This window comes from Natator depressus, chromosome 12, assembly GCF_965152275.1.
Source record: "Natator depressus isolate rNatDep1 chromosome 12, rNatDep2.hap1, whole genome shotgun sequence".
NCBI lineage: Eukaryota > Metazoa > Chordata > Testudines > Cheloniidae > Natator > Natator depressus.
In genome coordinates, this window is record NC_134245.1 from 26786928 (window position 1) to 26811036 (window position 24109).

General features: G+C 40.3%; 1 long non-coding RNA gene across 1 annotated transcript in view; it reads left to right on the top strand.

The window, feature by feature from the left end:
• Positions 1-6103: 6103 nt before the first annotated feature.
• LOC141996747 (uncharacterized) overlaps positions 6104-24109 on the top strand; it is a 68640-nt gene continuing 50634 nt past the window's right edge. Inside the window, exon 1 of the long non-coding RNA XR_012641591.1 lies at positions 6104-6135. This is a non-coding gene — a long non-coding RNA (uncharacterized LOC141996747). The remainder of the gene's footprint in view (positions 6136-24109) is intronic.

Here is a 24109-nt window from a genome sequence, read left to right on the forward strand (position 1 = left end):
ATTTGAGACACACTTATAGCTGCAAAAATAAATAAATAAATAAATTAAATAAAATAAATACATGCACATTTAATTTGTATTGCAAGTATGTCACATTTCTTGTTTTTATGACGCTTTTAACTTCCCAAGTTATTGTAATTGAAGTTCCTCTTCTGACATCTGAAATGTACAGTAGTGGCATTGAAACGATTTCAGAGAGACTGTTCATAAATTTTGCATGGAAGTTTTTATCTCTGACCCTAACCACCCAACATCTATCCTTGTTTTATCCTCAAAGATTTAAAAATAAACGCTTTTGATTATATGGGAAAAAATTATTAAACTGTGGAAAGTGCTGGTTCTTCATGTGCAGCAATGACCCTTCTACATACCTAGGTATATAGATGATAAAAATGCATAGATTCTAGTATTACAAGGAAGTGCTTGAGTCATTGACCAGTGCTACTCAAAGTGGTGGTCCGCGGACCGGTGCCGGTCCGCAAGCCATCGGCTGCTGGTCTGCGCGCACATTTGAAAAAAAAAATTTGCCGGTCCCCCACATCAGATAGCTTGAGAAGCACTGATCTAGTCTACCTTTCTACAAAAGTGAAGCACTGGAATCCTTCTGCCATCCATCTGAAAAGGGCAAATTGTCCCCATGGATGCACACATGGAGCTCCAACTGCAATCAGTTTGAACCCCAGGCATTCGTCTGAAGGCAGATTTTGGACACAAGTTTTAACTTTCTTTGGAATGTATCCAGTGATGTTGTGTTATGGTTCTTTCCCTGGGGGCATGATTCCTGTGCCTGAATGAGCTCTCTCTTTAAAATGTGTCCCTGGTTCCTAGTGTGGACTTTTTTTTTTCTAGCTGCAGTCCAATTACTCTTGGGCTTTCCACACCTGACTATCCTGAGCAATTCCTTCCTTGTGTTGTTTTCATATTGATGTAAGCAGAGTCAGGATGGGCTCCACCCTGACATCTGGTGGTGAGGTGTGGCAAGTAGTGGAAAAGAACTTCAGGGGCTGATCTCAATTTGCATAGGCACACCCACCCGCCTAGAATGAGGCCATAACTGCCCAAATGGTCACTTTGGCTGTTGTGGGATCCCCAGTGTCTTTGTTATTGGGGCGGGAAGAGTAAATTGTTATTACCCTGATTATGGGAACTGTGCTTGGAACTGTACTTGGCCTTTTGTTATGATGGAGGGACTCACCATCAACTGAATAGCACTCGCTAGGCAAGGGACATGGGTTCCAAAACTCTGTGAAGGGAGAGAGACTTGAGACAGGTATTAGTACCTGGTGGTGTGGGCCCCTTTGTGAGGGCCTGAAGCACCAATTGCACCTCTGTCTCTCTCCACTGTGGAATGTCAGAGCTAATTTTGGGTCTATTAAGAGTCTTGCTACAGGTACTGTGCTGCATTCACTTTGGCCTTATGGTGCACCAGCACTAAGGCCCCCACTACTATGAGCTGAAATCACTGAGAGCTGAAATCACTAAGAGCTGAAATCACTGAGCACAGTGTCAAGTAGTGGGGAGCCGGAAGATCTAGAGTGCAGTAGGTGCTGTTCGTGAGACGGCGAGCTGTGCAGAGCGGAGCCGTTCGCGAGATGGCTAGCTGAGCAGAGCTGTTCGTGGGACAGCGGTGTGTTCGCGAGACGGCGAGCTGAGCAGAGCTGTTCGTGGGATGGCGAGCTGTGCAGAGTGGAGCCGTTCGTGAGACAGCAGTGTGTTCGCGAGACGGCGAGCTGAGCAGAGCTGTTCGTGGGACGGCGAGCTGTGCAGAGTGGAGCCGTTCGTGAGACAGCGGTGTGATCGTGAGACGGCGAGCTGAGCCGAGCTGTTCGTGAGACGGCGAGCTGTGCCGAGCGGAGCCGGTCGTGGTGGAGCGGAGCCGTTCGTGAGACGGCGAGCTGAGCAGAGCTGTTCGTGAGACGGCGAGCTGTGCAGAGGGAGCCGGTCGTGGTGGAGCGGAGCCGTTCGTGAGACAGCGGTGTGTTCGTGAGACGGTGAGCTGAGCCGAGCTGTTCGTGAGACAGCGAGCTGTGCCGAGCGGAGCCGGTCATGGTGGAGCGGAGCCGTTCGTGAGACGGCAAGCTGAGCAGAGCTGTTCGTGAGACGGCGAGCTGTGCAGAGTGGAGCCGGTCGTGGTGGAGCGGAGCCGTTCGTGAGACAGCGTAGCAGAGCAGAGCCCTGTGGGGCAGTCAGCTTCAGGACACGTAAGGTACCCCTTACCTCTTTCCCCCACACACAGGCACATTTTAGCCAGACTGGGGAGTAACACTCTGCAGATGAACTTTTGAACTCTGGGGCTGGACTTTTTGGATTTTGGGTGATTTGAGGATTGCTGGACTCAAGAGACATTTGGGTTCTGGGACTCAAGAACCCGAGGGAAAGGATGTGGCCCAATTTTCTGGGGTGGGTCTTTGCTCATGGTTTGGTTAATGAACACTAGTTGTGGTGTTTTCCCAATTTAATGCTGATGTCGTTTACCTCATGTTATTAAAGATTCTCTACTACACCGAGACTCCGTGCTTGCGAGAGGGGAAGTATTGCCTCTTCGAGGCGCCCAGGGGGTGTGTAAGATTTTCCCAGGTCACTGGGTGGGGGCTCGAGCCAGTTTTGTATTTGCTTTGATGAGAGGGAACCCCTGTGTACTGAACCCGGCCCTTGCTGCTATCAACTTGGCCTGGCAGAAGGGTTACATTTACAACCCTTTGCCATATCTCCTATCTGCTGCGTCTTTGCGCTGCTACCTAGCTCCTCAAATACAATGGCCTACATCCTCAGCTGGTGTAAATTAACTTAGCTTCACACTGGCTTGGTGTAAGTCAGTGGAGCTACCACAGATGTACAGCATCAGAGGATCTAGCCCAGTATCTTTAATGATTTTTATAGCACTTCTCCAGGTAATCAAGGACATTACTGTACTGCAGAACCTCAGACTAAGTTGCAGTCTTAGGAGAAAATTCAAACTTTAGTTGCATGGAGACTCCCATGGATTTAAATAGATGCTCTGTGCACACATGCAAGGGTACAATGTAACCTTTCCTGAGACTGAATAGAGAAGAACGATCATTTATCTAGGCTTATGAGATATACCAGGATAACATTTGCTTTTTTTGACAATAGGTTAATGCTGGATGCCAGGTTTATTTCTTACTTTCCCTACCCCCAATCAACGTAACTAAGGCAGAAAAATTAGAACAGCTAACAGTAAATAAATAGATTAAATGAAATACAGATGAAGGGGTGGAGAGAGAGATGCATTAATTTTGTTCTTTAAATGCTACCAGATTGCATCTAGTTTTCAAATGTTTTCTGGGGGAGGGTTTCCAAATCTGTCAAATTAAGCCTGTTTCCTTGGTAACTATCTCACTCTCCCAACCTTCTGTAGGGACAATTACTTCTCTTTGCTATGCAGTGAGGATGAAAGGAAAAAAAAGAGAGGGAACAGGGGAGTCCAAGTGGGCAAATACCATATGGCAGAGGGGGGCTATGGGCCTAGAGCTCAGCATGGTTGGGCCTGAGTTAGGGAGCAGCCACTACATATGCTTTCCTCCTAGTGGCTATGATGCTGCTCCATCTGGATGCAGGTTTCAGAGTAGCAGCTGTGTTAGTCTGTATCCGCAAAAAGAAAAGGAGTACTTGTGGCACCTTAGAGACTAACAAATTTATTTGAGCATAAGCTTTCATGAGCTTTTGCATATACCATAAACTGCAGGCACAAACAAAATAATATGGATGTCTTATTTTCAGATATGGGAGCTCAGACAATATTTACTACATTCTACCCTTTGTGACTGCAGTTAATCACATAAATTTATGCCTAGAGTTCAAGTGGAGGCTCATTTGAAGATGTGGTCCTTAGAGTTCAAAAGTGTTCTTTACAACAAATATACAGCCAATGCTTTCTTCTTTATTGTGCCAGAAGAGTAGAATTAGGCAAGGCTTCAGTGTTCTAAACCTCAGTAAACTTCTACACCTCGGTAGACTTTTCCTCCATTTCTCCCCCAAACTTTAGTTAGGGCTTGAGGCCTTTGGGAGCTTTCCATTGCAAGTTAAAATCATAGTTTTCTTTCTCATCTGTCATGACCAATTTAGAATATTGCTCTGAAGACCTTCTCCACCTAAGTCTGGCAGGATAGTCTGAGCTTTACAACACTAATGGCAGTCGGCTGTCCCATATGATGATGTGTATCCTGCACATTATATCTCACTTGGTTGCTTTTCTGTGCGTAAAGAACCAGTTTGCCCATTTCTAATTCATTGAGATAGGCTCTCTCATGAGTCTTTCTTACTGCAACTGTAATGCCTATAAAAAGTGAGAGCCTATTATAACGGAGAGCCTAAAAACTATTCTTCTCTCTTCTCATCCCAGCAGCTGAATCCTGTCCGATTAACAAACAGATTTATTTATTTAAAGGAAACAGTTATTGTCTTCAACCTTCCCTACCTTCTGAGCTGCAGATTCCTGTAATCCCAGACCTAATTTAGTTATATTTTTTATATAACGGAAATAGATTTTTGGTAGTGCACCTCTCACATAAGCAGAAAAAGAGTGGGTGTCAGAAATTACAAGGTGCTGTAATACAACAGAATGGGGGCAGCATTGGTTATGTGTTAGAGGAAGCATGTGCTGTTGTTATAAAAGATATATCAATGATTTCTTTTTCTGTATTCTTCCTACTTGATCCATCTTTCTTCAAGTTCAGTTGTTACCCCTGGTTGACAGAAATGTTTCATATAATATTATATAAAGCTAGGAAACTGACTTGTCCTCAGACATTTCCCAAATGGATTGCCCCGTCTTTCTGATCATTTCAGACTATTTCTTCTTCTGGGCGTGAATCAAGACTGAGGTGCTCAGTGATGGAATCATCAGCAATGCACTTATAGAAAGAGCAACTCCATATTCGTGAAGCATGATCAGTCAGACATAAATCTAATGAGATAAATGTTCGTGAACTTGGTCATCAGAGTTTGTGTCTCGGAAGGTTTACTTAAAAGCCACAACCCTTTGTTTCTTGAGATCATCCGAATGCTTTATCTATAGCTAAGAAGACAAACTATAATCCAAAAGACTACGTAGAGAGTAAACGGGAGGCTAATGATACCTCCAGTGTGCATATCATGTTTACTTTGACTTTTATAAAGAGGTAATTTGCAAGAGTGGAGGTAATCCCACTGTATTTTATAATTTAAATGTCAGTTGGAATGTATGCTGACATGCAACTGATTAACAGCAAACTTTGGTGGCAAATTAATTAGTATTTAATCCAGAGGCTGTATTAAGAGGCAATGTGATAAAAATAACTTTTTTTCTCCCAATAGTTGTTCAATTCAAATGCACAAACTATCTCTGTAATTTTTTGGAGTTTTGCATGTTTTATTTAAAAAACTAAATAATCATCTCTAGTTTATATAAAAATAGGCGTAAACACAACAAACAGTTACAAAATAACTTGGATGGGAGTATTTTAATGGATTTAGAAGTGAAGTTCTTATGATGAAGGAGTAATTGTAAATTTTTAAAAGAAAAACAAATGCCAATAAACATGGCAAAAATCTAGCTTTTTATTTGTTGATCTGAGCATCTTTTTTTTGGTTATTATTTATTTTCCTTTCTCTCTTCATTTCTTCCTGCCAAGAACAATGTGTGTAGTATTCAGAATATCATTTATCGTTCAACACCTCTTTGTTTCCACTTGGAAGTGTATGTGACTGTAAAAAAGATTTCTGTGCTCCTACATGGATTTTTGTGTAAATATTTTATTTTCTTGCTTTCCCTTCTTCCTTCAACATCCTTCCATTTGATTCTATCTTACTGGAACCCATAATGATATTCTCCTTTGCTGATAAGGTTTATTCTGCTTCATGCTCCCTGTTGGAAGAGTTGTGCCACTGTGGAAAGAAATTAATGTAGATTTCTAATGACTATGGCCTCTATTCAGCAGGAAGGATCTCCCAATTTGGCATTTTGGAAAAAAGCAACTGAGCAGAAAATGAGAGTGGACAATGGAGCTATCTGTCATCAGTGTCCATAAGTATCTGTCTGTGTAAGAAATTATTCAAAGGCATTTTTTTTTATTCGATAGGACCACACATTTCTATATTGATGGCCAGGATCACTAGTATGTGTCTGTTTCCCTGGTAAGTCAATTTGGCAAACTTTTTTTTCCAACTACTTAATTCCTTTCTAGTAGCATGCATTCAGACAAGGACATTATGCCTTAAATCAACAGTTTAATTTCCTTTTCAGTTCATTATTACTGATCTGTTTTGTTATTTCTAAAGCATGTTTCCCAAAATATCAGGGTGCTGCCCACGGAGAACAACAAACACAGCAATGCGCACAACATTGAATCAGAAGCTAGTATAAAAGAGAGAGGTATCACAATAACCCCACCCACCTTAAACCAGGAAAAGTGAAAGTAATGTAACCTACACCAAAACTAATGATCATAACAAACTATCTTCTGAAATAATGAGAAGATAGACTGATTTTTGCTGAAAAACTGTCTAGGCTATTTTATATGTTCTGGAAAACTCAGTGTAGTAAGCAAGATTGATCCTCAAGAACAATCAAAATTTCATTTACTGTGACTTATTGGGTTGCATAAGACGTGGTAGCATTTTAGGTTGCATATACCTGGATTGAGGGGACTTTTGTGAGATCAGGCCATTGTGATTTGCTTTTCAGAGTACTTGTCTACATGAGAATGAATCTTATCAAAATGTAATATGGAAACTTAAATGACAGGGTTGGTTTTGGTCCTTAATCTCGAGCATGTGTTTTGTAATTGCCTGCATGTACTATTATGACATGCCATCATAATCTCTGTAGCTGTGTTATAGTGCTTTGTATAGATCAGGGGCGATTCTGAAAATAGATTCAGATCAGTGTAATTCTTGTAAACAAATTATTTCTAATGCTTGGACATTTGTGATTTTTCTTGAAAATCTAATAAAATTCTAAGACTAGATCCTTAGCTGTTGTAAATCAGTACAGCTCCATTGAAGTCAACACGGCTGACTTCACATCACACGATTTACACCAGCTGAAGATCTTGTCTGTACACTGGAGAACAGTAACAAAAATTAACTATGAATAAAAGCATGATCCCCTCCACCGCGCAAATGAAGTTATCCCTTAGAAAGCATGGAGGGATGTCCCATGGTTTATGTTGTCTGTACCGACTGACCATTTAAATAGCTAATGCTGTATTGCCCTTAATGATATTTGTACTCTGTGACTCTCCTCCTCTTAAATATATTTTTCAGAAATTGCAAACTTTCTTCTGAGGCTGCCTGGCCTATTTTCAACAATCCAAGTCAGACCTACTATTGCTAAATGGCAGCAATGCAATCACGCACACTAGGAATCAACACCTCCTCTCTCTCTGTCTGTCTCCTTCCTCCACATGGCAAATGGCAAGTTTGCAGGAAAAGCACAACAGTCTCTCTCATTCTCTCTTTTTCTCTCTCTCTCTTCCCTGCTCCCCCAGTACTTCTTGTTATTTAATGGATGTGAAATATCCACAGAATATCCCTCTCATACCATTTCCAGTGTCAGCCAAGCCAAGAGAGACACGTTATTTGAGAAAAGATCATTCAGTCCAAACATAAGCTAAAGCTTGCCCTGAAGTCAATGGACACTTTCCAGAGTGTGAGCTCTCTTTACAGGCTTGGTTTCAGTCTGAGGTAAACATTTTAGAATATATTTTTATCTGACTTAATTTGCCCTGATGCCTACCAGGGAAAAACTGTCCTGAACTTTTACTCCCACTCCAACCAAACCTTTTATGATCATTTTAAGGTTTGGTTGATTCCAATTACTTGTTGTTTTCCATTTTCAGACTGCCCTTGCACTCTCTAGTGCAGTTTCCAGCTTGAAGCAGGAGTGTCAAAATACCAGGAGGAAGCCTGTCTTTGTGAGGTCTACTGCCCAATTCTACAGAACCAACAGGTGTGGATAGTTCAGATAAGCATCCAAACGTCCCTAATATATAAGTTTTGCTCATTGCTAATTTCTACCATAATGGTGAATGGTTGAAGGTTCTGACTTTTAAGTGTGCTGGTGAAATCTAAGCTGAACTGAACTGAACTGAACTGTCAGGAGACAGAAATAGAAAGTGCTGCCTTATGGCTTATCCCTGTTGCAATTTCATGCATAATGTTCCAAGCTAATTATCCAAAAAGCAAGAAATAGTGTTGTAGCATACACCTTTAAAAACTGCTAGGAAATCTCCACCTAATTTGAGACTTTGTTCTGATTCAGATTTATGGCATGGAGCAAGACATTCAGAATCACCCCAAACTTATGCTGGCTGGGAATTTTCAATCTTGGAGCACTGTCAAGATGTTTATTTTACAGGATCTCATCCTTTCATAGTACGATACTGCTCAATTAAATATTTAATGAACTGTTCACTAGTAGGATCTCTTTTATGAAACAAAGAAAACCCTTGCTCAGGTATTCAGTAGGGCTGTCAAGCGATTAAAAAAATTAATCTCGATTAATCGCGCGATTAATCGTGCTGTTAAACAATAATAGAATACCATTTATTTAAATCTTTGTGGATGCTTTCTACATTTTCAAATATGTTGATTTCAATAACAACACAGAATACAAAGTGTACAATGCTCACTTTATATTTATTTTTGATTACAAATATTTGCACTATAATAAACAAAAGAAATGGTATTTTTCAATTCATCTAATACACATACTGTAGTGCAATCTCTTTATCACTAAAGTTGAACTAGCAAATGTAGAATTATGTGCAAAAAAAAAAACTGCATTCAAAAATAAAACAATGTAAAATTTTAAAGCCTACAAGTCCACTCAGTCCTTCTTCAGCCAATCACTCAGACAAACAAGTTTGGTTACTATTTGCAGGAGATAATGCTACCTGCTTCTTGTTTACAATGTCACCTGAAAGTGAGGACAGGCATTTGCATGGAACTATTGTAGCTGGCATTGCAAGATTTTTACGAGCCAGATGTGCTAAAGATTCATATGTCCCTTCATGCATCAACCACCATTTCAGAGGACACGTGTTCTGCTCGATAATGATCCAAAGCAGTGCGGACCAACGCATGTTCATTTTCATCATCTGAGTCAGATGCCACCAGCAGAAGGTTATTTTGTTTTTTGGTCGTTCGGGTTCTATAGTTTCCGTATCTGAGTGTTGCTCTTGAAGACTTCTGAAAGCATGCTCCACACCTCATCCCTCTCAGATTTTGGATGACACTTCAGATTCTTAAACCTTGGGTCAAGTGCTTTAGCTATTTTTAGAAATCTCATATTGGTACCTTCTTTGCATTTTGTCAAATCTGCAGTGAAAGTGTTCTTAAAATGAACATGTGCTGGATCATCATCTGAGACTCCTATAACATGAGATATATGCAGAATGCGGGTCAAAGAGACCAGGAGACATATAGTTCTCCCCAAAGGAGTTCAGTCACAAATTTAATTAACACATTATTTTTTTTTAATGAGCATCATCAGCATGGAAGCATGTCCTCTGTAATGGTGGCCAAAGCATGGAGGGGCATTGAGGTATAGAATCATAGGACTGGAAGGGATCTCAAGAGGTCATCTAGTCCAGTTCCCTGCACACATATGAATGTTTAGCATTTCCAGCACATAAATACCTTGCAACGCTGGCTACAACAGTGCCATGCAAATGCCTGTTCTCACTTTAAGGTGACGTAAATACGAAGCAGGCAGCGGTATCTCCCGTAAATGTAAACAAACTTTTTTGTCTTAGCAATTGGCTGAACTAGAAGTAGGACTGAGTGGACTTGTAGGCTCTAAAGTTTTACACTGTTTTGTTTTTAGTGCAGTTATGTAACAAAAATCTACATTTTCATAATAAAGAGAATGTACTACAGTACTTATGAGGTGAATTGAAAAAATACTATTTCTTTTGTTTATCATTTTTACAGTGCAAATATTTGTAATAAAATAATAATTTAAAGTGAGCACTCTACAATTTGTATTCTGTGTTGTAATTGAAATCAATATATTTGAACATGTAGAAAAACATCTACAATACTTAATAAATTTCAATTGATAGTCTATTGTTTAACAGTGCTATTAAAACTGTGATTAATTGCGATTAATTTTTTGAGTTAATTGCATGAGTTAACTGCAATGAATTGACAGCCTTAGTATTCAGATTTTAAATTTCACCCTTATTACGATGCATATAGGTATCAGGAACATCATTTAGTTTAAGTAGGGCTATATTATTCATCAAAGTACAATCTTGTAAAAGGATTTTCATTGAGTTGATCAGTTACATTTGACTTTACTGACAGACTGAGTCGAGTGTCTTTTCATTTTGCAGATTGATTGGAATGTAAGATTAATTTAGTGGATTCAGAGTCACTTTGCTATAAAACCTTTTATCTGTATACTTTTTTTCCTGGAAAATCTTGAAGACTGATGCTATCTTTTTATAGAGAGCGTAGTAGAACAATATATGGTTATCCTGTATTCCTTTCTGATATAATTATTAAAAAACACAAATTATTATACTACAATTAAATTACCAGTAGTGGAACTGCAAAGCCCCCACAGATAAAGATGCTTCATTGACTGTTTATCTGTGAAATCTAAACCAGGACAAACAGCAGTTTTTCCTTTTATACGTTGTTGAGGCACTTTTGTGTGTTGTTCTGATTTCAGTGCTATTTTAGAGGAGCCGTCCTTCTGTTTTTGGATGGAATCAAATTGTATCTGCAGGAGAATGAAGACAAATAAAGCACACGACCCATCTAGTATGAGTCAGTTAACATTTCACGTAGAGCCTCACCTCAAGATATTAAGCTGCAAGCAGATTTATGTAACCAGGGTCTAAGATCCTGTAGAAGGCAGTATTGCCAACCCGAAGTGTTCAGAATTATGAATCAGGTCTCCTAAAATCAATTGATTGGCTTAAAAATAATGATACTTAAAAAAAACATTTTGAGCTCTTTTTATTTTCCTTCTGGTTTCTGAATCTTTAGGCGGTACATGCTTCATGTTTCCAAGCTTTTTTCTGCAACCAGGCTACAGTACTTGGGAAGCAATAACCACAAACAATGGGATCCTAAACACTGTGGGATTGGATTATGCCATCCAATTCCTGTCTATTCCCCCTTCCCACTCCTTACCCCCATCATATTTCAGGGACCCCTCTCACAAGTCACTGCTCCTTCAGTAGATCCAGACTCTTTGCACTTAAACAGGATAGAAGAAATGCCTCTTGAATATCAGCAAAGGGATTCTATTCCCACAAGTATTTGATCCACAAGTCCAAGGGAGTAGGTTGGGAAGTGCATCTGGGGACATTAAAAGTTCAGGGTTTGAGAACAGAACAGGAAGTATCTCTTCATATCAATGCTCTGGAGCTTCAAGACATTTACAATATGTGCCATGCCTTTCAGGCACAGATCAAGGGCACAGCAGTTAATATCCTCACAATCAATACAATCACAATGTATTTTGTAAGCAAGGCGGGAGGAGCCTTTTCCAATTAGCTTTGTCAGGAAGGAGTAAAGTTTTGGCAATTGTGCATTATGGAAAACATCATTTCCACAGGTTCTCAGAATCACTTGGCTGATCACCTCAGCAGGAACTTCTCCAGAAATTGTGAGCAGTCTCTGAAAAGCAATTTTTAAGGAATAGGGGCATTCTGACAGTCAACCTATTTGCAATGAAAGCCAACAAGAAATGAAGTCAATATTGCTCTCGAATGGGTCTCAATCTGGGCTCTTTAACTGATGCTTTCTGTTTGAATTGAGGATCAGTCCAGATGCATGACTTCCCCCTGATCCCGCTCATCCCTGGTGATTCTCAAACTGAAGCTGGATCATGCCAAGTTGATACTCATTACATTGGCTTGGCTGAGACAATGCTGGCTCTCTGAATTTCATGGTCTGTCTGTTGCACGGATGGGCAATAATTTTTGCACGGGGGGCACTCCACAAATTTTGGTAAGTCGTCATGGGCCGCACATTTCTACTATATTAATGGAGAGGGTGAGGGGTCTTGGAGGGAGTTTGGGTGCAGGATGGAGCTCTGGGCTGGTGGAGAGTGTTGGGGTGCAGGAGAGGATGAGGGATGTGGACTCTGGAAAGGAGTTTGGTGCAGGAGGGGACTCCAGGCTGGCGCAGGGGATTGGGTTGCAGGTGGGGGTACAGAGTCTGGGAGGCAGTTTGGGTGCAGGAGGGGGTTCTGACCTGGGGGAGATATACAGATTCACTATAGCTTTTTTCTTACTAGTGCACGTCCAATTTGCTGTTATTTCCATTGGTAAATCATGTTATGTAGACCTATTCATAATGGACCAAATTCTCTGGTTTTGAGTGAGCAAAACTCCAGCTTGGCCCAATGTTTGCAAAAGATTAACACAACAAAAAGGACATTTTGGAAGACTTTCTTGTAGTTTTCTGCACACTATAATTCTCTAATTTGGTTCCATTGTTTTAGTTTTTTAATTATTTCTGCTAACACTTACATCCCACACCACCTTTGAGAGGAATGTATCTATATTAAGAAAATACATAAAAGCTGGCAAATAAATTGTCTTTTGCGGTTGTTCAGTTGTACAGGAAATGATTAGTGTCAATAATGGAGGAAGGAGACTTTGAAACAGGACTCTGTGCTTTACTGTTGTGATATCTTGGAAAATCTCACCTGTTGAATGAGTCTGAAAAAAACCTGGCAAGCATAAATCAATAGGGAATTTAAAAACGTGGACACATTTTAATAAAAAAATGATGCACTAGAGATCTTTGCTGTGTAAGAGAAGATGATTTGGAGGAGAATTATATGTCTTTTTTGGGGAAAAGGAGGTTAAATAACAGTCCACTGTTTTGCAAAAGAAGAAACAACATTGACAGATAGGAATTGGATTGACTCAACATTGACAGCTCACTCATAAGATGACCTAAATGCCTGCACAATAAGAAGGTGTAAGGCAATGGTTCTCAACCAGGTGTCCGGCATGCCCTGGGGGGCCGCAAGCGGATTTCAGGGGGTCCGCCAAGTAGGGCCAGCATTAGACTTGCTAGGGCTCAGGGCAGAAAGCCACAGCCCCATGGGGCTGAAGCCCAGGGCCCTGAGCCCTGCCACCCGGGGCTGAAGCCTGAGCAGTGTAGCTTTTCAGGGGCCCCTCTGGCATGGGGCCCCAGGAAATTGCTGTGCTTGCTACCCCCTAAAGCCAGCCCTGGCTTTTATATGCAACCCTCCCTCCCCCAGTTATTGTGATACAGGTGGGCCATGGAGTTTTTATAGCATGGGGGGGGGCGGCTCAGAAAGAAAAAGGTTGAGAACCCCTGGTGTAAGGCACTCCTTACTTCCCTTTGCGGCTACTTGCATCATGGGTCACAGTGAGGGGGTGAGGAGAGTGGCCAATGCAGAACTCCGATCCCCCTCCTGCATAGGTGGGCAGGGCAAGATCAGAAGTGGGTGGAGCCAAGGAAGTGGGAAGTAAGCTGCCTAGGCACGGGAACTAGGGCTGCAGATGGTGCTGCAGCACCCCCATGTCCCCCGGGATTCCTGGCTGCTGCCCCCGCACACCCGGGGTCCCAGCTGCCAGCCCCACGCCCAGGGCTTTGCTCCCAGCCTCAGTTCTGGGTGTGTGGGTGTGGGTGGGTGGACAGGGGTAAGGGGCTGGCTTTCAGCACCCATACTATTAAAAATGTTCCAGCACCACTGATAAGCTGTGCCAGGAAAAAAGGTGGGCACATCATACTTCTCTTACAGAGCAAGGGGGAAGCAAGGACTGAACCGTGACTTTCAAAAGACAGTTTGGTCCCTAGTCCAATCCTGCACAACTACTTGCTGCCCCTTAACTCAGGGGAGATTGTAAAATACTGCTACCAGCTAACGGAGGTGCTCCATTAACTCAAGTGGTAACAGCCTGTGATTTGCAACTAAAACTTCTAGCTCTGCTAATGATCTGTGGTGAGGGGAACCATTACACCAGCAGTATTTATCTGATAGATTAGAGGTGTTTGCTGTCCCCATTTGATCTGCTTCCAGCCTCTGGTGATTTACTGAACAATCATATGCTAGGGAACTTTGCTTTTTGGGAGCCACAACATCTATTCCCTGCCCCTTCTCCCCCTGCCTTCTTGGGATTATCAGAGGTGACCATTTCTCAGCAAGGTTAGATAATTGTGCCATGGTTGGCACTGTTGTCCTTTAAGATTTTTGTCAGCACCTGGTCTGCTGGGACTTTTTCATCTGCACTGTTTTAGAATTCCACTTTCCCTATAGTGGATTTCCTGCTCTGCAGGATGAATTCCATTGAAGAACACTGAGATCCTGTACAGAAAAACTAACTTCTAGAATATTTGCATTGTTTGTAATGTTCAAGTGGTGCGGTAATAATCAGTAAGGAATTTAGATATATAAGTTGAGCAGCTGCTAATAGTCAGCACAACACATAGGTGCAGCAGCTCTGAGGATGGAATTGTTAGCTGTGAGTAGCTGTTAAGTTGCTAAGGTCTAAAAACTATAAAAAGTTGAGCTTTGCTTTTAGATGGATGTTTTCTTTGCCTGAATTAATCTTCCCGGTTGTTTCAACATCATTTAGTGAGAATAAATAATGAACAGAAAGAAGAGATGCTTTTAAAAGCCACTTTACTCAGAGCTGCTTTCAAATGTGTGTGTTTGTTTGTATATGAACTTAACCAAACATTTCTAGGCTTTTTCTGGTTTAAGTATATTTCAGTTTTTTCAGAGAAGCCTTCATTATAATTATTGTCACAGGCTTGCTCAGGAGAAATAGATGGAGTTAGAATAACATATTTTCTAACACATCTGATTTTGCATAGTTTGTAAAAAGTTATTTCTGAACATCACTGTTTTGAACTTATGAACAGTCTAGCTTTTTGTTTTTAAATAGACACCAGCTGTGATATTTTCTTTCATTCATTCAGCTAATTTCCCCATATTTAAATAGCTTGAGAGTTATGTTAAGGTTCTGGTCTGTTCAAAAATCAAATTAAAATTCTGATTTCTGCTGCATCTGGCATTTCTTACTCACATTTAGTGACTAGCTCAGATCTTCTTACATGATAGTTGCAATTTTAGAAGTAAAAACCAAACCAAAAACAAACAAACAAAAAAAAGGAAAAAGACAAGAAAAAAGAATAGATAAAGGCAAACTAACAACCATTTCCCTTTTACATTTGCAACATACAACACAAAGTGATTTACTTTTTCATGTTGCTGATATGGGCATGCAGTTCTTTCTTCCTTTAGGTAATTAGGAAGCATGAGATTTTATGTAATGTTTGAAAAGAAATGTATTTTGGTGGGTTTTTTTGTTTGTTACATTGTTCATTGTATAATGTGTTTTTGGAAAATATGGTATATGTCCACTCAAAAGAATCAGTTTTCCTAATTGCTAAGTACCCTCAGTTCAGAAAAAAATGGCATGTTTAATATGCCTGAATCCCTCACAGTTCTAACTGGTTGCTGTCAAACTAGTCAAAGAAACACCAGGCTTTCAAAGTGAGGGAAAGCAGCCTTTTTGAAAAGCCAAAAGGCCTATCACAACTCCCACTGAATTCTCTCCATTAACTTCAATGGGACTTGAATCAGGCCAAAAGAGGCCTGAAAATAATGTGCCTGAAATAGGAAAAATCAATCCTTATCCTGCACATTTGGAAAATTGTTTAAACTACTGAGCCAAAGCAGTGGCTAGAAGCTGTTTTGGATCAGAGTTGAAGATTTAATACTGTAACTTCAACTCTTCCAAACATCTGCTGTAGCCGGTGATATATTCTTGCCCTAATAAAGGGGGAATGATCTGCTCGCACAGATATTAGAAAGAAAAGATTCTTTAAAACGACCATTTCTTTCTGGAAGATGGAGAGGTAGTTCAGGTTAAGCGAAGACTACGCTGTTGGGTTAGGCTGGGGATCCACAGGGCTGTAGCCAGAGCTTTTTGTGGATTGCCAGCCTCCATGGACTGGAATGACCCTTTCACAAAGTTTCATCGGATGTTTGTGTCTCGGTGGCAGAGGAACTCTTGGCCATTTCAACTAGAAGGACAATTCACTAGTTTGTTGCAAGTAGTTGACTTCAGTATAAACACCCTCACAACATCAATGTGGCTAGTTAGATTTCAGCAGCTTTCTTGGTATACACATATACTAGAATGGAAGATCAATGAATTATGAAGTATGTTTACCGAGGGATGCTGGTACACAGCTGGCAAACACATGGTCACCAGAAGGTCTGTGGGCATGATAAGACTGCCAATGATGGACATATTCAGCCAGATGACCTTAAGGATCTAGCTTGAGACCAATCCGCGTGGCACTTGATCTGCAAGGAGATTATGTCCCTTTGCAGCATGATGATGGCCTCCTCAGACCCATTCCTTGTATCTCACCGAGGGGATGAAGAAAAGTCTATGAGAGCTTTGCATTATTTTAAGTAAATTTTTCACTGCTGTGGGTTTCTCCATGAAAGAGCTTGATCTCAGTCTTTGTTGTTCATTTGTGGTTAAATATAATATAATTGTCTCTGGAATAAGGTAGTATCATTCTCGTGACACACCTATCTACTTTTTAAAAAAGATCTTGGGAAGACTATACTGTTAAGGCCCTACTTAACTTGCGATATTGTGGACTCTGCAAATTAGTCTTCCACTGCCCTGTTGACAGTGGGAGCCCCAGCTGCCCCGGGGCTGAGAGCGGGAGCCCCTGCTGTCAGCCCCAGGAGGCCTCTGTCAGCTCCGGGGCCCTGCTTTCAGCCCTGGGTGGCTGGCGGCGAGGGGAAAAGTCATAAGGGAGGGCACTACTGCAAATAATAAGGCCCATTTTTACTTTTCTGCAATTTTCCATGGCTTGCCTGCAACTCAGCCGCAATTTTTTGACAATCATCTCTCAGTTCAAGTAGGGCCCTTATATACTGCCTTATTTCAAACCAGGAATGAAGGGCTGTACTACTGATTCAGGCCTTCCTGCCTTCCTGTTAGATTTCGCTATTAGCAACCGTCTTGGTTTGGTGCTTAAAAATTACCCAGAAACTCAAGGGTGTAAATTCACAATGAGAGTCACCTTTAAACTTCCCAGCGCCTGAGCCCATCCCGTTCCCAGTTCCACATGTGGCAGCTCCATATCTCTGGTAGTTTACCCCGCTCCACTCCTTCCTAACTCTTAGCAGTTTACAGCATCTTCTCTTCCCGTCTTCTCCACTGCATCCCCAACTCCTCCTGTATGAAATAACTGATTGCTTCTCACTGGTGTGACTGACTGTCATCGGGCACACTAAAAATCCTGTCATGAGAGGTGCTAGCTTCCATTGCTGGAGTGTTTTTCTAGTTAATGGTGAAGGATGGTCAACATAAGGATTGGGGCCATTTTTTTGGGCAAATTGTTGGCAACGCTTGTTCTTCTCAATCCATATTATGAGCCCAGCTACCTTGCTGATAATGTGCACCACATCAATAAAACAGACTTGTAGAATAGCAAATATACGCTTCCTTAGTCTTGTCTTATCTAGTCTGATATGATTTTCCAATTAGAAAGAAGTGGAAAGGACAGACCAAGGGAAGACAGAACAGTTACCTGATCACAATATAATATTTGAAGCAACTGAAAAAACAATTTGGTTCCATTCTTCGGCTGTTGTGCCTGAGTTATTATTTAACTTGTCCAAAGAAGAGAGAACATTTCGGTGATGGTGCCTGGTGGATTAATCTAAAATATAAACTTTCCATCTTTTGTCTCAGGTTTTGTTTCCAATATAAACAATGATGTTTGTTTTAAGTAAAAGAGGGCAGGAACCAGAACATTCCGCATCTCCATGTGTGGACTTCAGGTTTGTGTTTTAGTTCTTTCTCTTCTTTTACAGTTAAAGTGCAGCTTGTTGAACACCCCCCTTCCCCGGCCCCCCTTCTCAGCTTCCCAGGCTGGTGGTGGGGGAGCTTGGGGCTTCTACCAGAGGTGACTGATGCCTGCTGAGAGTGGGCACAATTTAAAGGTTTGCCCCCACAACCAACAACTTGAATCACGCCCCCCCCCCCCCCGTTACTCTTCACAGCCCCTGCCAGCATCTCCCAGGTGTTAGCTCTTTGTGGAGAGGTAGCTGCAGAGAGCTGGGAGCTGCAGGGCGGGGCTGCTGCCTTAGCCTCACAGGGAGAGGCAGCAGCAAAAGCAGCGGCTCTCCCTGAGGCTCCCAGCTGTTTGTCATGGCCTCTCCCCACGGCCACAGCTCCCAGTTTGCTGATTCCAGCAACTGCTATACAGAGAGGGGACTTGGCAGCACATGTGACCGAGCAGGGCTACCAAATCCTGGCAAAAATCTGGGGGGGCATGTGACCCTACGTATGCCCATAAACACTGCCTCTGGCTTCTGCTCAGTGAGGAGGGGGGTGTTGAGGCTTCAGCTCCATGAGACACACCTGTTGGGGCTTGGGGCTTCAGAAGGAGTGGGGCTGAAGCCCCAAGCCCTGGCAGGTGGGTCTTGGCTTTCAAACTTCTGTGGTTTGGAGGGTCAGTTCGTTTGGCCACCCAATAGGAAATGGTGCTTAAGGGAGGAAAAGTAAGTATTTTGCATAAGTTTTCTATCAGCCACCAGGCTTCACTGTCCCTTGAAATTTCACCTTATAGATTACAATTTTTAGTACTGTACACAGGGGACCAAATATTTTAATGCTTCTGCATTTTATTTCCAATTTCCTCTACCTGGCTGAATAATTTTGCAAGAAGCTGTGGAAACATGTATTTTGCAGATGGGTAAACCGTAGCATGAAGTATTCAAGTGACTTGTCTCAGGTCACTGGGAAAGTTAATGGCATGCAGCCTGATCCAGAGCCTACTGAAGTCAAAATGTTAAATTTTGATGAAAAAATTCAATTTTCTGTTGGGAAAATCAACATGACAGCTCCCTACTCATCTGCTGGGAAGACTGTTGTAAATTTCATCTTCCCCTTGCTTCTCAGCCTTGCAAGCTCAGCCCATGCCCAGCTGCCCACAGAGCCTTCTAAACTGGGAGCTGGGAAGCCAATAAAATTCCATGGTGGTTCTCCTGAAATACATTATTTTCTGGAAATCCCTTCTCATGAAAAAATTTGCAATTTTGACTTTTTATTCTGATTTGGGACTTCCCCCCTCCTCCCCCCCCCCAACATGAAATTTTTTGCAGCAAGGATTTCCATTTTCTGTCCAGCTCTAATGAGAACCACAAGTAAGTCCCTGTTTTGACAGTGGCAAAAGCAAAAGTTGAGACCAGTATCTTCACATACGTTATTTCACTTTCCCTACTGTGATCTACCACTGCGATGGTCAGCATGTTAAGTTCAAAGCTTCAATTTTTAAATTCATTTTATTTTACAAAATAGACGAAGGAAATGTCAGGGTTTGGAACAGCCTTGACAACATGAGCAGCACTAAAAAAAAAAAAGAAAAAAGCATCATTTCGGAGAACTTGTAAATACCATGAAGTTCTAAGCTTTTGCAGAGAGGGATACATCCCTACCAAGATAGAGGCAATATGTATTTATGCTAATGTTTTTATTAGCCACGGTCTTGTGGCAGCTCAGTCTACTTCTAGCTTATAAATGCCTATAATTTTGATTCATTTTGACTTTTGCCTTTCTCCAGTAAATTGCAACTCTGTTTGGTAGTGTGGAGTGAATATAAACCAGTTTTTACCCTCTGAACTTATTTTCCCTATGAACTCAATATTGTGTGGAAAGGGTTCTTTCCAAGAACTCAGTAGTACCACAATTGCTAACCACCTAGGTCCATCTGTGTGTCTTCCTTGGAGTGCTGCTGTAATGAGAACAAGCAGAATGTATTTTTGGGTTGCACTGTTCTGCTCTGGTTTATTGTTTGCAGTGAGCTCCTTACTTAAACAATCAAATACGTTTGCCATTTTTTAAAAAAGAGATTTTTGAGGAATTAAAGAGTACCATAAAGAAGTCTACAATAAACAGAGAACTCAAACAATTAAAGTGATTTAGGCCTGATCTAGTGAAGCACTTAAGGACATTTTTACCTTTAATTAGAATTCAGTGAGACTTAAGTAAGTGCTTAAGTGCTTTTGCAGAATCAGGGCCTCAATACTTAAATAAATTAAAAGCAAAGAAAATGGAGGTGACCAGTCACAGACTTTTCATCAGAGATTCACCCTCTCCCCACCCCAAAAAAATTGATAATAAAGAAATACTCAGCCACTGAACAAAATATTTTAATTCTAATTATCAGGCTGAAAATCGAAAACTGGTGGTACTGTTCCCAGGAGAAGTTAGTGTAGATGGTTTATTTTTCAATGAAATTTAGTCCAGAATACATCAAAATCGATGGGCTGAAACTCACAGGTCATTCACCTTTCTATGGTAAAAGGGAATGACTTGGACTCCTATTAGTTAACTAGACTTTGCAATTTTGAGCATTCAATGCTTTCTGCTCTTGAACTTTTGATTATCAAGCGAGGCTTTAATAGATGCTTGACATACTTATCCTGGCAAGTAAAATTATTGTGATATGTAGGTCAAGCCAAAAAGTAATGCTAGGTGGTTAGGTGAAAATCTGGAAGATTATTCACCATGCCACAGTTCTACCTGATAATAGCATTGTGCCATTTTCTGAACCTATGATCGCCTATTATTCTACTTTTTAGAGAAACAGTTCTTGGTGACTTATTCATATCTTTGTGTTATGTATCCAGGTGTTCAGCATAACAAATTCTGCACATGCTGTATTGCCCTGATCCGGATAGACACACGTAATTTGGAAGCTATACTAATTTGGAGCTCATTTTAAGACACATCCCTGTGTTGGGCATAGTAATTCACATTGCTGTAGTGGGAACTCAGGACAGATTATTCCTATAGATGTGCACTGTAAATCTGGCTATGGAGTTAGTCCAGTTTTATCCCTAAGACCAGGATTTGATCCCTGATAATAATTGATTGATGAATTATATGGAGAAAAGGGTAAATGAGATGCTATTTTTCTGACCATAAGGCATTTCCCGCTACCATATTTTTGTTTTTACATAACTGCTAAACTCATTACTTCAAAGAGCCATTGTTCTGTCTTCTGTTGTATTAAAGTGAGGCTCCATTTATTGCATATTTCTGCTCATCCCCTCTGGTGCCAACTTCATTTCTGTGTACCCTGCCTGGTTATTCCCAATACTTTTTAAACCTCTTCATATCTTTGTGATTGTTCTGTTTTCCTTTATGGATTTATTAAATTGTCTCTTCTTTTGCAAAATGGGAACCCTATTTGATTCCCCAATACAAACAATCCTCCTGTAAGCAGTCCCATCCAGCACATAAAAGCTTCTCTGATATCATATGGTAATATTTTCATTCATATTTTCCAGAACTCTTATTTAATTCACATGTTCACATTCCCAATTGAATTTAGTTATGTTTTCCAACCATTTCTTTAAGAACATCTTCAACATCACAGCTTTAATCGATACACTCCTACTTAGGTGTTTTCCTTCCTACACTAAACACATTTATCTTTTCCTTTCCAACTGAACAAATTAGTAGGCTGCAAACATTTGATAAGACAATTTAATTGCTAGCATTTACTTAGTATAGCTACAGTCCTTGTAAAGGGGGCATAGAAGTGTTAGCAGAAGCACTTAATTATATAACTAAACAATGGGAGCAGATTGGAGATGGTATGCAGAAAATGACAAGAAATTCTTTCAAAGTTTCCTTCTTATGTGTTAAACTTTAAAAAATCACAAATAGTGTAGATAATACTATTTATAAATTGAAGGAACAATAAAGTGAACATGGTATGTGGAAAAAATATACCAGATTGCACATATTATATTAATTGTCAATCAATATTTTGGAGGTACGGTATCTTAAGAATGCCTTAAAAAGTTTATTTATATAATTATTACTATTACTTTCATGTGGCAGCCAAGAATGGTCATATGAGCTAGTAATTCAATTTGCTTTATATGAACCTATATACATCATTTATACTATATTTATTTAAAAAATAAATGGATTTGGTAACAAAATAGAAAAATAACGTAAAATGTACTGATATACACAAAATAATAGAAATCATCACAACAATCACTTTCTGTAATGTGGAAAAAGTCCCCAAACTATTTTAATGAAAAATATGATCATATTACATAACTCAAGTCAAGCTGAAATGCTGAACAGGAAGATTCAATTCCTTCTGATATTTCTTAAGCAGGAAATGTGGGTGAACTCATAGACATTAACTAGGCCAAAAGGGGAAAGAAAGTAAGGTATTGCAAAAAGTAAATGCTGGGTTTGCTTAGAAACTCTAGAAGCCAATCAGAATAATCTCTTGAGGCAAAGTACAATCTATGAAGAAATATGCAACAGCATATCCAGTGGCGAGGTTCTGGATTGACACAGCTGGAACTCAGATCCGTATCTGGCATGGGGTTTCTTGATCCAAGGTGTGAAATTCTGACTGTTGAGGTCAATGGGAATTTGCCATTGACTTCAACAGGACCAGGATTTTGCCAAGGTCTACAAATTAATAGATCAAAATCAATATAATCAATTCCCACCCACCTGGAACTGGCTGGTCATCTAAAATTGCTGTGGAAATTACTCACATGCTGTTGAAGTATTGGTTTGGTATTAAAAAAAATGGTACATCAGAAAGTGGTTATTACAGATGCTCAGCAGTGTATGGCGTAGAGTTCTCATCTCGCCAGACAGTTCAAAGTCATCGTTGTTAGCAAAACTGTTATTAGTAGAAGACTGAGTGTATTGAAAAAATGTAGAGCAGTTCATGATTTGAGTTTTTCTATTTTTCATGATATAGGTTTGAATATAGAAAACTGCTTCAAAGTGCCATGGCAATCTTTTACAGTCGAATTCATGAGTAATTGAAATTGAGTGCCCTTTGTAGCTAATTTTTATCTGGCTGCATCCAGCTATCAAACAAATCTTCCCATTAATTGTTAAATCACAATGACTTCAGAAAGCATTTCTTACATTACTGTTAATACTCTGATAACCTAATCTCTATAAGCCACTGTGGTTGCATTGAACAAGGCTGTCAATAGTCTTGTCATCTCTGGTGACTCACCATACTTGTGTAAGTCAGAGATGCACTCTCACACTTGTGTTGAAGAAGCTAACAATTTCTAAAGCATTTCTGCAGATAAAACTTTAGCAGATACAGTAGATTCTCAATAATATTACAGACACAAATTACTATCTGGGCCAGTCTGTTGTAATGTGTGTAAGTACAATAGGAATGAATCAAGGTTTAATCTGTATTTTTTTTTATGGGAGGTATAGACTAGAAACCACAGGGGGCAAAGATATGTTATAGTATGTTATTTAGGAATTGTAGATTATAGGTGGACAAAGACGGGGATGATAAGCAAACACAATGCAGTGCATATGGGAGTGTGGGAAGGATTTAAATGCAGAACTTCTGCAGTATGTTTATACTTGCTAACAGAAATATATAGGTAGCAAATGTGCTTCTTGTCAGGATCCTGTATTCTGCTAAGATTTGCCTATCACACTGTTATGTGACATCTTGATACATATTAATTTGATAGGAGCCTTTCATTAAAAATTACTTTTTTGAGATCATTTGTTTTAACATTCAATTCAGGAATCTGACTTCATTTAGTTAAATCCCCTCTTAAGTACTGCATTCAACTGTGTTTTGACTTTTTTTGGTTGAGGGTGTTATTTAAAAAGTAACACAAGCAAAAAACAAAACAAAAAACAAATGTGTTTTGGTACAATATATTTGATAACAAAGCAGTTGTGTCATTTGGAGAATCTCCCTTTCTCTCTATTGCCTACATGAAGTACTGTAAGGATCATAGTAAAGTGAATTCTGAACGGGTGCATCAGCTTGACATTGTCAAGATAATTATTTTAAAGTTTTGTTTGCAATTGTTGCCATGTGAGTGTCTCTCTAGCTGTGCCTCCTTTTCATTTATGACATTCAGTCGTGGTGCTTTACTCATGCTGAAATCCCTGAAGATGCAAAAAACCAAGAGATTTTTTGAGAGAAAAAAACAGCTCCTGTTCTGTTCCCTAGGCTCTCTGCGTAAGAGCCCTATTCACTTAAAAACCTTCCCAGCTTCTGAAACACTTGATTAAAGTCAATTGGC